The sequence below is a fragment of the Cricetulus griseus genome, chromosome 2 (genome assembly GCF_003668045.3).
Source record: "Cricetulus griseus strain 17A/GY chromosome 2, alternate assembly CriGri-PICRH-1.0, whole genome shotgun sequence".
In the NCBI taxonomy this organism is placed as follows: domain Eukaryota; kingdom Metazoa; phylum Chordata; class Mammalia; order Rodentia; family Cricetidae; genus Cricetulus; species Cricetulus griseus.
In genome coordinates, this window is record NC_048595.1 from 274,395,052 (window position 1) to 274,408,047 (window position 12,996).

The window sequence follows — 12,996 nt, forward strand, 5'->3', positions numbered from 1 at the left end:
GAAGAATTATCATCTACAGATAATTTCTTCCATCCCACACATTTTCTTTACTCTATTGATCATTTCCTTGGCTATGTAGAAAACTTTAAATGTGATACAATCCTCATTTGTCTGTTCTTGCTTCTGTTGTCTATGCTTTGGGGATCATATATTTTATAAAAAAAAAAAAGAGGGAGTGGAAAGAGAGATTGTTCACATTGATGTCTGGAGTTGCCTCTATGATTCTTTCCAGTGACTTTAGAGCTTCAAATCTTACATTTAGCTCTGTGATCTGTTTGAGCTGATATTGTGTTGTGAGATAAGGGCCCAACTGAATATCTCTATGCGCTACATGGAGCTTTCCCAACTCCATTTTCCTGCCCTAGCTGTCTTTTTTTTCCCCTTTTGAATGTCTGACCATCAATGTGCCAACTCATTTCTAGGCTCTCTAATTCTAATACAATGGGATACTGCTAACCTTTAAAAAGAAAAATTCTGCCATTGGCATAATATGAAAAAACCTTGAGGGTACTGTGGTAAGTAAACTAGGACAGGAATAGGAAGATAAACATGCATGATCACCTACATGGAAGCCCAAATTTTCAAATTCATAGGTAAACTAAGAAAGTTGTCATTGTGTCATTGGTCAGGAGCTAGGAGAAAATGGGATGTTGGTCAAAGGATACATGAAGAGTAGTTAGATATTACAATTAATAACAAAGTATTAGACATTGCAATTTTGACTTACTATGTGGATCTTGTTTTTTCCTCACCATACACAGTCAAATATGTGGATTGTTGGGTGTGTTAGCAACATCCTTATAGAAGTTACTTTGCGGAAATGTCTGGAGATCTACAAAGATGACACCTGCTAACAATCTAAGCAACAGAGGAGAGACTACCTTAATTACCCTTTGCCCCGGCCCTCAGGGCTCCAGTAATTAGTGAGTCCGAGGTGGATCAAGCCTGAAAATGATGGGTGGGAAAGAAAGAGCAGGACCAAGCAGGTTTTGTCAAGGCCCAACTTTATTGAAACCAAGGGGCTTTTTAAAGAGAAAGGAGGAAGCATAGAAAAAGGAGGTGGGGGAGGAATGAATGCTAATTGCTCTCAGGCAGGTATCCAGAATCTCCTGTGTTAAGGAAGTAGGGAGAAGGAATAGGTGTTAGTTGCTTCTCAGACCAGGTATCCAGAATCTCCTAAATTTATCTCAAGCACTAACTAAGGAAATGGGGGAAGGTGTTAGTTGCTTCTCAGGCCAGGTCCCGGAACCTGAGGGGTGGGATGCTAGGCTAGCTGGCAGCTAGCTAGGCATGGGGGGTCGCCAAGGCTGGCTTCTGACAACCCTTCCCCTGATAATGAGATTGATGACTGACTTATATGCCATCCTATAGCCCTCACCCAGCAGCTGGTGGAAGTAGAAGCAGACACCCACAACTAATCACTGAACTGAACTGGAATCCAGTTGCAGAAAAGGGTGAGTGATGAGCAAAGTGGTCCAGACCAGGCTGGTAACCCACAGAAACAGCTGACCTGAACAACAGAGAGCTCTTGGTCCTCAGACTGATAGCTGGGATACCAGCAAGGGACTGATCCAGACCTGATGAACATGAGTTTCAGTGAGGAAACCTCGGAAATCTACGGGACCTCCTGTAGTAGTTCAATACTTATCCCTAGCATAGGTGTGGACTTTGGGAGCACATTCCACATAGAGGGATACTCCCTGAGCCAAGACACACGGGGGTGGGCCTAGGCCCCATCCCAAAGGATATGATAGACTCTGATGACACCCTATGGAAGGCCTCACCCTCCAGGGGGAGAAGAAAGGATAGGTAGGGTTTTAGTGGGGGGGGGGTGGCAGAGGAGGGAGAGGGAACTGAGATTGACATGTAAAACAATCTTGTTTCTAATTCAAATAAAAAAATCTGCAAAAAAAGTTACTTTGCAATGAATTCATTCATCAAAGCATTACAGTATACAGTGAACATATGCAATTTTTAGTTGTCATTTCATGCAGCTGGAAAACCTGCATGAAACATGAAAACATTCAACTTAGAGAGTGTTGTTACTTTAGAAAAAATGTGTCAGGGAGCAAACAGGAAAAGGGAGATCCTAGTTCTTTCCCCTATCTTCATTCCAAATCTCTTACCAGGACATATTTCTCTAGAGCAGTGGTTCTCAACCTGTGAGTTGTGACTCCTTTGGGATTGAACAACCATTTTCAGGGATCATACATCAAATATCCTGAACATCAGATATTTACATAACAATTCACAACAGTAGCAAAATGACTGTTATGAAGTAGCAACAAAATAATTCATGGTTGGGGATCACCACAGCATGAGGAACTATATTAAAGGGTTACAGCGTTAGGAAGGCTGAGGACCACTGGCTGTTGTAGAGCCTCTGGCATTAATTCTTCTTTTTCAAGCCCACCCCTTATGTACAGGCAGGTTGTCTCCTGGAGTTCTGGTCTCCTCATTCAGACTCAATATTTTCACTGACTGCTACCCCCTTCACTTTCTCCAGCAACTTATTGTTTCTTATCCTATCTGCAGACACCAGTCCCTTTCTGTCTTCCAAGGAAACTATTGTGGTACGTGACATACCGGTTCTCAGGTAACAGGAGTATGTTAGTGTTTAGATCTCTGAGAAACAGATACCAAAAGAGGATTAGACGTGCAAGATAGAATGGGGGAAATGTTTCACAGAGTAGATGGAAGGGACAATGGAGAAGAAGCCTCATGCTATAGGACAGGTCTGACTCTTGTGAAGGACACATGGGTAGGCAAAGTTCTCTTAGTCCTTGAGACAAAGTTACCCTTCACGAAAGCTCAGTCACTCTGCCTGTGGACCTCATCGTGTTCAGCCATTGGAAAAGTGACTTTGAGGGTACCTTGGGGTAAATGCAGAGGGCTTAGGGAGCTGTCAATCCTGATGGCCCTCCAGCAGCAAGATCTGAGAGGTGCATTTTCACTTCTTCCATGGGGAAAGAATTTCTAAATGTTCCTTTAGTGTTTCTGTCCTTGCCTTGGTAACAAATGGACATTTTCTAGTGCTCTCTGGAAAGGAGATTCAGCTCTTGTTTACCCTTTGCCTCCCAGGTCTTTCGTTATCTTGGCACACATAAGAGATGACAATATATCAACAGTGTTCTGCAGTAATTGGGAGGGGCTGTTATAGGAAAAGACTCAGGGGTCATGCTATGAAGAAGAATGATGAAAGCAGGCTCAAGGCTTCACCCCCTATTTTCAGCACTTGGTAAAGTCAGGAACTAAGGCATTTGTTACTTTATAGCTACTTTCTTGGTTTGTCTATAAAGTTATTTTCGTATCCAACTGAACATTAGAATCACATGAAAAACTTCCAAAGTATTGCTTTGGTCCTCGGTCAGACAATTCAAATTCTCCATGGTGAACTTTCCATATTGGCATTGAGTTTTGTATTAGTCAGGGTTCTCTAGAGTAGCAGAACATACAGATCTCTTTTTATTTATAGAAAGGGGATTTATTAGAATGGCTTACAAGCTGTGGTCTAGCCAGTCCAACAATGGCTGCCTATGAATGGAAGGTCCAACAATCCAGATGTTGTTCAGTCCATGAGGCTGTATGTCTCAGCTGGAATCCTAAAGAAGTGGGTTCTAGTACCAGTGATGGTATGGATTTGCTAGGGAGGGTGAGGGCAAGCAGGCAAACACACACAGAGAGAATTTCCTTCTTCCATGTCCTTTAAATAGACTGCCAGCAGAAGGTGTGGTCCATATTGAAAGCAGATCTTCCCATATCTGGATTAAAGGTTTATTTCCCATCTCGAAAAAGATCCATGAAGGGGTGTTGGATTTTGTCAAAGGCTTTTTCGGCATCTAGTAAGATGATCATGTGGTCTTTTTTTCCTCAGTCTGTTTATATGGTGGATTACATTGATGGATTTTCGTTTGTTGAAGCATCCTTGCATCCCTGGGATGAAGCCTAGTTGATCATGGTGGATGATTTCTCTGATGTGTTCTTGGATTCAATTTGCCAGTATTTTATTGAGAATTTTTGCATCAATGTTCATGAGGGATATTCGTGTGTAGTTCTCTTTCTTAGTTGTGTCTTTGTCTGGCTTAGGTCAAGGTTATTGTAGCCTCATAAAAAGAGTTTGGCAATGTCCCTTCTGCTTCTATTTTGTGGAACAATTTGAGGAGTATTGGTATTAGCTCTTTGAATTTCTGGTAGAATTCTGCAGTGATTCCATCTGGCCCCAGGTTTTTTTTTTTTTTTTTTTTTTTTTGGTTGGGAGACTTTTGATGACTGCTTCTATTTCCTAACAGGTTATATAGGTCTGTTTAAGTTGCTTGTCTGTTCTTGATTCAATTTTGGTAAGTAATATCTGTCCATAAAATTGTCCATTTCCTTTAAATTTTCAAATTTTGTGGCGTACAGGTTTTCAAAGTATGAACTGAAGATTTTCTGGATTTCCTCAGTGTCCATTGTTATGTCCCCCTTTTCTTTTCTGATTTTGTTAATTTGCAAATTTGCATGTTCTCTCTCTGCCTTTTGGTTAGTTTGGATAACGGTTTGTATATCTTGTTGATTTTCTCAAAGAACCAACTCTTTGTTATATTGATTCTTTGAATTGTTTTCTTTGTTTCCACTTTATTGATTTCTGCCCTCAGTTTGATTATTTCCTGGTGTCTGCTCCTCTCGGATGAATTTGCTTTCATTTGTTCTACAGCTTTCAGCTGTGATGTCAACTCTCTGGTGTGGCTATTCTCTAGTTTCTCCATGTGAGCACTTAGAGCTATGAACTTTCCTCTTAGTACTGCTTTCAAAGTGTCCCATTAGTTTGGGTATGTTGTGCCTACATTTTCATTGAATTCTAGGAAGTCTTTAATTTCTTTCTTTTTTTTTTTCTCCCTTGACCCAGGAATGGTTCAATTGTGTGTTGTTCAATTTCCATGAGTTGGTAGGTTTTCTGCACTTTGTTTTGTTTTTGATTTATAACTTTAAAGCATGGTGGTCTGATAAGACACAAGGGATTATTACAAATTTTTTGTACCTGTTGAGGTTTGCTATGTTGCTGAGTATGTGGTCGATTTTTGAGAAGGTTCCATGTGATGCTGAAAAGAAGGTATATTCTTTTGTGTTTGGATAGAAAGTTCTATAGATTTCTGTTAATCCCAATTGGGTAATAACTTCTGGTAGTTCCTTTGTCTCTTTGTTAAGTTTCTGTCTGGTGGTCCTGTCGAGTGGTGAGAGTGGGGTGTTGAAGTCTCCCACTATAACTATGTGAGGTCTTATTTGTGATTTGAGTTTTAATAATGTTTCTTTTACAAATCTTGGTGCCTTTGTATTTGGAGCATAGACGTTTAGAATTGATACTTCTTCCTGATGGATTTTTCCTGTGGTGAATATGAAATGACCTTCTTCATCTCTTTTGATTGATTTTAGTTTGAAGTCTAACTTGTTAGATACTAGGATAGCTACTCCAGCTCGTTTCTTGGGTACATTTGATAGGAATATCTTATCCCAACCCTTTTTTCTGAGGTAATGTCTGTCTTTGAATTCCAGGTGTGTTTCTTGTATGCAGCAGAAAGAAAGAGTCTGTCTTTGTATCCAATCTGTTAGCTTGTGTCTTTTTATAGGCATCCAGACCAAGTTGGTGAAACCCACAGAACCAGCTGACCTGAACATCGGGGAACTCTTGCTCCCCAGACTGATAGCTGGAATACCAGCATGGCACTGATCCAGACCCCAGGAACGTGGGTTTCTGTGAGGAAACCTCGGAAATCTATGAGATCTCCTGTAGAAGTTCAGTACTTATCCCTAGCATAGGTGTGGACTTTGGGAGCCCATTCCATATAGAGGAATACTCCCTGAGCCAAGACACAGGGGGCTGGTCCTAGGCCCTATCCCAAAGGATACAATAGACTCTGATGACACCCTATGGAAGGCCTCACCCTCCAGGGGGAGCAGAAAGGATATGTGGTAGATAGGGTTTTAGTTGTGGGGGGGTGGCAGGGGAGGACCAGAAGGAGAAGGGAACTGGGATTGTCATGTAAAACAATCCTGTTTATAATTCAAATTTTAAAAAGGTGGAAAAAAAGGAAAAGATCCAGATTAGAAGTGGGTCTTCCCATTCAAGTGATTTAATTAATAAAATATCCCTGACAGGTGTGCCTAGTCACTTGTGTTTTAGTAAATTCCAGACATAGTCAAGTTGACAACCAAGAATTGCCATCACAAATTTTATGTACAAAGTGTATAGCTAATGCTCTGATGTCCGCTATAATGGTAGGATAATGGGGAAGAGAGCATAGATAGGTCTTTAAAACTCAAAACTTTTTCTTAGTTAGAGGTAGTCCTACCAAGGATGCTATAATAATGATGTGGTCTTATTAGTTATTTCCCTTGAGAAGCACAATAAGGAGGAATTGGATTAGTGGTTCTCATTTGCTTTGCAAAGTATTAACTCATTAAGAGTTCTTGATTCAATATTCCTCATTACCAAGGCTGGGGCACTCCCATAAGAAAAGAAAAAAAGATTCTCTTTATCTACACTGTGCTTTTTAGGGTACTGTTTTACGTAAAAGGGGGAAAAGGTGTGTTTAATTTCCTTCATTCAACAGTTCTCAAAACAGTCAGTTCTACAGCATCCTCTCTAGTGGAGTCACGCTCAGTGTTGTTTCAACATTACTAGAGCTTGTGGATATGTGAGTGTTATGAAATGTCTCCATCCATCACAGTTATCTTTGTGGATGTCCCATCTTTGTGTGGTATAGGATACTGAATCTCTTTGACTCGATTCTAGTCCTTGATTGGTTCATTGCTGCCTTGTAGGATTACAGGTTCCAAGCTCATCTCGTACATTGCCTCCCTTGGACCTTTCTTTCACTCAAAGATACCTTCGTTTTACTGAGAAATACTACTCAAGACACATAATCTGGGCTGTTAGGCACTAATTTACTACTGTTTATTTCTAAGCATTTTCAAACAGGTACAAAATATAAGTTCATTCTGCCAAGTCCAGTGCAAATTCAGAACTGGATTTTTCACAAATACTTAACTACCTTTGGTTACAGGGGTTTTTGCTTTTCTCCACCACCAAGAATTCCTCTTTCCCAAGACATTATTGCTACTAAAATACAAACATTACATAATTATTCTTCTAATATAGTCCACTTGCTTCACAGGACACTATTACATATAATTACTGTAAATAAACCAAATACATAATAGGCTCCTTTTGTCTCTCTATGTGCACTAGAACTATATTAATAACTGCATTTTTAAACTATTTCAATGAATTCCAGTTGATATTGTTGTGCCCCAAATTGGTACATTTTAAAAACTATTTTTGATATAAAAATGTTTAATTCATTTTATGATCATATGAATAACATACATATATATTTGTAAAAGCAAACTATTCAAACCTCTTATAACCATCTATAAATTTCTACTTGAAATTAGTCAGACTTTGGCTTTCACCTCTTCCATTAGTCAATGTAACATGAAATGTCCTGTAATTTTTGGACATACTATTACAGAGACATCATTGGTGCTGCTGCAACCAGTTGATCCAGCCAAGCTTCCTTGGGCAGTTAACCTTGGCCTGCAGATATGACTTCCACCAGAAGATGGACACTGGCTTCTCTGAGACAAGTTGCTGAAGACATTGTCTAGAGGGTAGATCGCCAGGTTGGCTTCCCCAGCTACATCACCAAGGGGCTCTGAGTGCTAGAAAGAAATACTGGCTCATCACCCTTCCCCTTTCTGGGATACCAAATGACATCTTTGATCCCTGTGCCACTAGCTGCAACTGGAGGACCTTGGATAGAACAATTCTTCCTGGTCTCATGCCATGCTGATAAATGAAGGGCACATATTTCCTAAGAGTTGTTACCATGTCCTGTGAATAAAACACATGGAGGGTAGACACAGTATCTATGTCTGCCTTCACAGTTGCTCAGAAGGCTGAAGTAGGTGAGGTAGGACTATCACTTAAGCTTTGGAGTACGAGATCAGCTTGGACAACATAGAGAGATGCCATTTCAGTGTAACAACAACCAACAAGGAAAATAAACTTATCACACACACACACACACACACACACACACACACACACACACACACACACACACCTGAAAGGAATCCATTTCTACATATTTCCTTACCCCTCTATGGGTGACAGGGAAGAAACAAAAAAGTTGAACAAACTGTCTTTATATGGAATGTTTACGGAACCCTACTGCAGATTGTATCTTACTCACTTGAATGGAAAAGAGAAATATTAGGTAGAAAAAAATTATGCATCTAAGAGCTGTATTTCCCAGATTCCCACACATGTTGGCAACTAGCTATACACAAATGATTGTACTTCTGCTGTAGGCACACACAGAATGCAAAATGCACTATGATTTGCACAGCATTTAGTTTATCACAACTACAGTGTGATGCCACTAAGTGAAGCAGGCATCTACAGAGAGGTAGACATCCAAAGTAACACACCTTCGGAGTAGCTTTCCCTTTATTTCCAGCTAAAACTTTATGGAGCACACTGAGCATGCCCAGAAGCACTCCTGCCCAACCATTTTCATGACTTTCAACTCAGCCTACATGGAAGGGACCTTGATATGGATTTAGGCTCCAGGAGTAGAACCTCCATGCTTCCTTGGAGGATGGCATTGCTTTGGCAAGGACTCGGTGCTCTCTTTGCTGCTTAGATGCTAATGTTGGCTCTACTCTCACCAAGTTGTGAACCCATTGCATTCAGTCACATTGACACTAAAAGAGGAAGTACAAGGAACATGAGATGACCCCATCTGAGTTTGTCTCTTCCACAAGAGAGGCTCAAGGTTGTCCAGAATGTTATAGTGTCTGTGAGGGAACTATGTAAGGTCGCCCCTTAAATGTGTATAGAAACTAGATGACTCACAGACATCAAAACCATTTGATAATTATGGAAAGTATGAAAATTAATTTATTGCATGTTTAAGCAAGTCTATAAAACAATGTAATGGCACCTCCCCCTTCTTAGGGTGTGGTTTCTGTGGCTCATGAGAGTGCTGGTAAGTATGCAAATAGGAAAGGAAAAGTAGTGGAGACCATGTGGAATAACAGAGAGGGCTAAGACTGAATCAAGTAAAAAGTAGTTAACAGAAGCAGGTGGCTACAGCTACAAGCCATCGTTACAGAAACAGAAGCACATGCTCATAAATTATCATTTAATTTAATAAAAATTCATGAAGTGCCTATTGTACTAGGAGCTGGGATGCAGAACTAAGAAAAACTAGGCAAAACCCCTCCCATTCATAGTCCATGTCCCAGAATAGCAGTTCTCATCCTGTGTGGGTCATGACCACTTGGGCAAACATCTATCTCTAAAAAATACTTATAATTCATAACAGAAGCAGAATTACAGTTATGAAGTAGGACTGAAAATAATTTTATGGTTGGGGTCATCACACATATTGAACTGTATTAAAGGGTTACAGCTTCAAGAAGGTTGAGAACCATTGTTCTGGAAGATTCTATGCAGCTGTCAGACTTAGAGAATTGTTATCTTATGACATAGTCCAAGAAAGTATTTATTGTAGTCTCTTGAGTAGATTGAGATACATTCTATAGTTTTATTTTTTTTAATTTTATTTCTAGTGAACAAGATTTGTATTTATTGATGGAGTAGAATTTGTTATGGATGTAAATTGTAGAAGAATTAAAACAATCCAACTAGAATATTATCTTTGCTTTTTGTGAAGAGAACATATAAAATCCACTCTCAGCAGATTTCAACTACATACTATTTTATTATTGGTGGTAATCCCATGTTGTATAATAATGTCGATGACACATTCACTTGTGTAATTAAACCTTTATTTCCTTCAGTCTACATCTTTCCCCTCCCTGCCACTACCTCCCTAGCTCTGGTAACCATCATTTTGCTCTCTGTTTCTGTAAATTCTTTTTTTTTTTTTTGATTGCACAGGTAAGAGAGACCATGCAGTATTTAGATTTTTATGTCTTGTTTATTTCACTTAGCATGTCATTAGGTCAGTCCTGCTGTCAGAAGTAACACTGTTTCTTAAGGCTGAATGTATTCCGCTGTGTACATGTAACACAACTATTCATCCACAGTGGACACTTAGGTTGATTCGATGTTTTGTGAATCATGTTGGTAAGCAGAGGGTTACAGACATCTTTTCAATTTAGTCATGGCTTTTTGTGTCGCTGAGAATTGAACTAGGGGCTCCATAAATTCTAAGTGCAAGTTTTACCACTGAGCAACATGCCTAGCCTCCCACATAAAGACTTCAGGTCATTTCACTACATACCCAAGGTTGTAATTTTAAAAAGCAGCATGTGACAGAAAGACACCATGAAACTTAGCTTGGGTGGAGGGGTTTTTTATTAGGGGAAAGTGAATGGGAGAAGGGGGGAGGGGAGGGAGGAGACCAGCCTCTGGGGACAGAACGAGAAGAAGAGAAAAAGGGGGGCAGAGAAATAGGCAGAGAAGCAGAGAGAGAAGGGAGAAGGAGGAAGGGAGGGAGGGAGGGAGGGAGGGAGGGAGGGAGGGAGGGAGGGAGGGAGGGGAGGGAGGGAGGAGGAGAGAGAGAGAGAGAGAGAGAGAGAGAGAGAGAGAGAGAAGGTGGGCAGGGCCCTTTTAAAAGGGAACATAGTAAATGTACACAGGTGGTGCTCTTAGTGGCTGCAGCTGAGGGTTTATTTGTCAGCTCCTTGTTTTATGACAATAACCATTCTAATAAGTGTGCAGTTTGTTGTAGTTTTTATGTGCATTTTCAAGATGACGACTGCAAGGTGTGCTGAAGTTTTTTTTTTTATTTCCAGACTTGAGAAATCTATAAAGAATCAAAAAGCATCTGACTGCCCCCATTTAAAAATCCACAACTGAAAGGTTCAGGCATTATGATGGCCTGGCCCTGTTACCTGGCAGAATGCATTTAGGTAGTACTTTGGTCAGCCCAGGGTTCGAAGGGTACTAGTCTGCACGCAGGTGTAAAGGACCCCCTTTAAAAGACGTTTAGTTCTCTTAATTTCTGGCTCTCTTACCTTGCTCTTCACTCTTAGCTTTCTCCTCTTGCTCTGCTCTTGCCCCCCCCCGACCCCCGCCACCACCACTCTTCACTCTCTTCCTCTTTGCTCTCTGCTCTTGCTCTTACCTTCTTCATCTCTTCTCATCTCTCCCTGTCTCGCTCTCCCCCTCCCCCACCTGAAAAAAACCTCTATGATTAATGTATCTCTTGTGTTTGTGTCCCTCTAGTGTGTTTTTCCTTTAAACTTAAACAAAAGAACAACACACAATGGTTTTTTTTTTTTTTTTTTTTTTTTTTTTCAGATCTGAGGATTGAAGCCTGAACTTTGCACATACAAGGCAAGTGCATGCTCTACTGCTGAGCTACCACTCAGCCCGTAGTGGTGTTGAAAGCAAAAAACAGAACACACAAGTTCAAAAGGGCTTTTGTGACTTCTGGGCTTTCAGGGAGCCCATTTTAAGATTGTCCCCAATACTAATATGTGGAATTCCTTCCTCAGTTATAAAACCATAGGCAACGGGCAGGACCAATTTTATCTCCCACTCATTATACTTGAGAAATTGCCTCTGGGTTCTCCTAAGCCTATCTCCTACCAATGGTAGGCTACACTGAAGGCCATGCCCTTGTTCATTAGCAAGTGGATAATGAGCTAGGGGTCTTGTTGGAATAACAGAGAACTACAGAAACTATGAAAGAGAAGTCAGAAGTTTATCCTGGAGGTCTTTAATGAAAAAGTGCCTTCTTCCAGAAAATACCAGTTTCTGCCAGTTCTAGATATGTACAGAACTAGGAAGTACCCAGGTCCTCCCCTTTTCTCTATTCCTCCTCAAACAAAACCATGGGCCCCTGCTTGGTTGCTAGTTAACCTAGAGGAAACTAATGTGGGTTACAGAAAGACCAGGAAACCCAACGCCCATACAAATGAACCAAGTCATACCATGAGCCTGTCCTGCTAGACACCTGGGCCATGGTTAAGGGTCTTCACAATTTTTATTATGGCTGCTGCTGTAACTATGGCATCAGAACCTAAGCACACCCGTCTGCCACATACCTCCATGTTCCCAGGGCCCACCCTCCAGATTCAGAACTATTGTCTCTGTACTTATGTAAAATGCAATGACAGTCAAGATGGATGCCACACAGCAGCAAAGAATGACACATCACACAGCCCATGGGAAAAAGCACGAGGCACAGCAAAATTGCGGTTACTGTCTTTTCCATGGCTCTTTCCTTCAGTCCTGCTTTCAAGTTAGAGTAAATTGTAAGCTGCTGGGAGCTGCTCAAGGGAGGAGAATGAAATAATGGAATAAGTGCTACAAGTTAGTTTAATTTTTCTCCTTATTCTTAATAACAACTTGTGATCATTTTTGTTGTTGTTGTTTTAAGATTTTATTTATTTAGTATACAGTGTTCACGGCAGAAGAGGGCACCAGATCTCATTATAGATGGTTGTGAGTCACCATGTGGTTGCTGGGAATTGAACTCAGGACCTCAAGAAGAGAAGTCAGTGCTCTTAACCTCTGAGCCATCTCTCCAGCCCATGCATCTTTTTATTTTATTAATAATAGTTTACAGATGAGCAAATGAAAGCCCAGAAACCAGAGTTGTACCTCATTTGCTAATAAGTAGAAAAATAGAATCTACATCTAAATGGATCTCAGGGCCAGAGAATATTTATTTTGCAGTATGTTGTGATATTTTTGTTTATGATCTAATAAAGTCACTGAAGATCAGAATGCAAAGCTAGCCAAAGCTGTAGCCGCCGGGCAGTTGTGGCACACAACTTTAATACCAGGACTCAGGAAACAGAAGCCAATAGATCTCTGTGAGTCCAAGACTACCCTGGACTATGCAAGAGTGAGTCAGTCTAAAAGAGTAACAGAGCTCATACCTTTAATCCCAGCACTAGAGGGGTATATAAGATAAGGACAGGGCATTCTATATTTAGTATTCTGGCAATTAGTCTCATGTTGAGAACAGGATC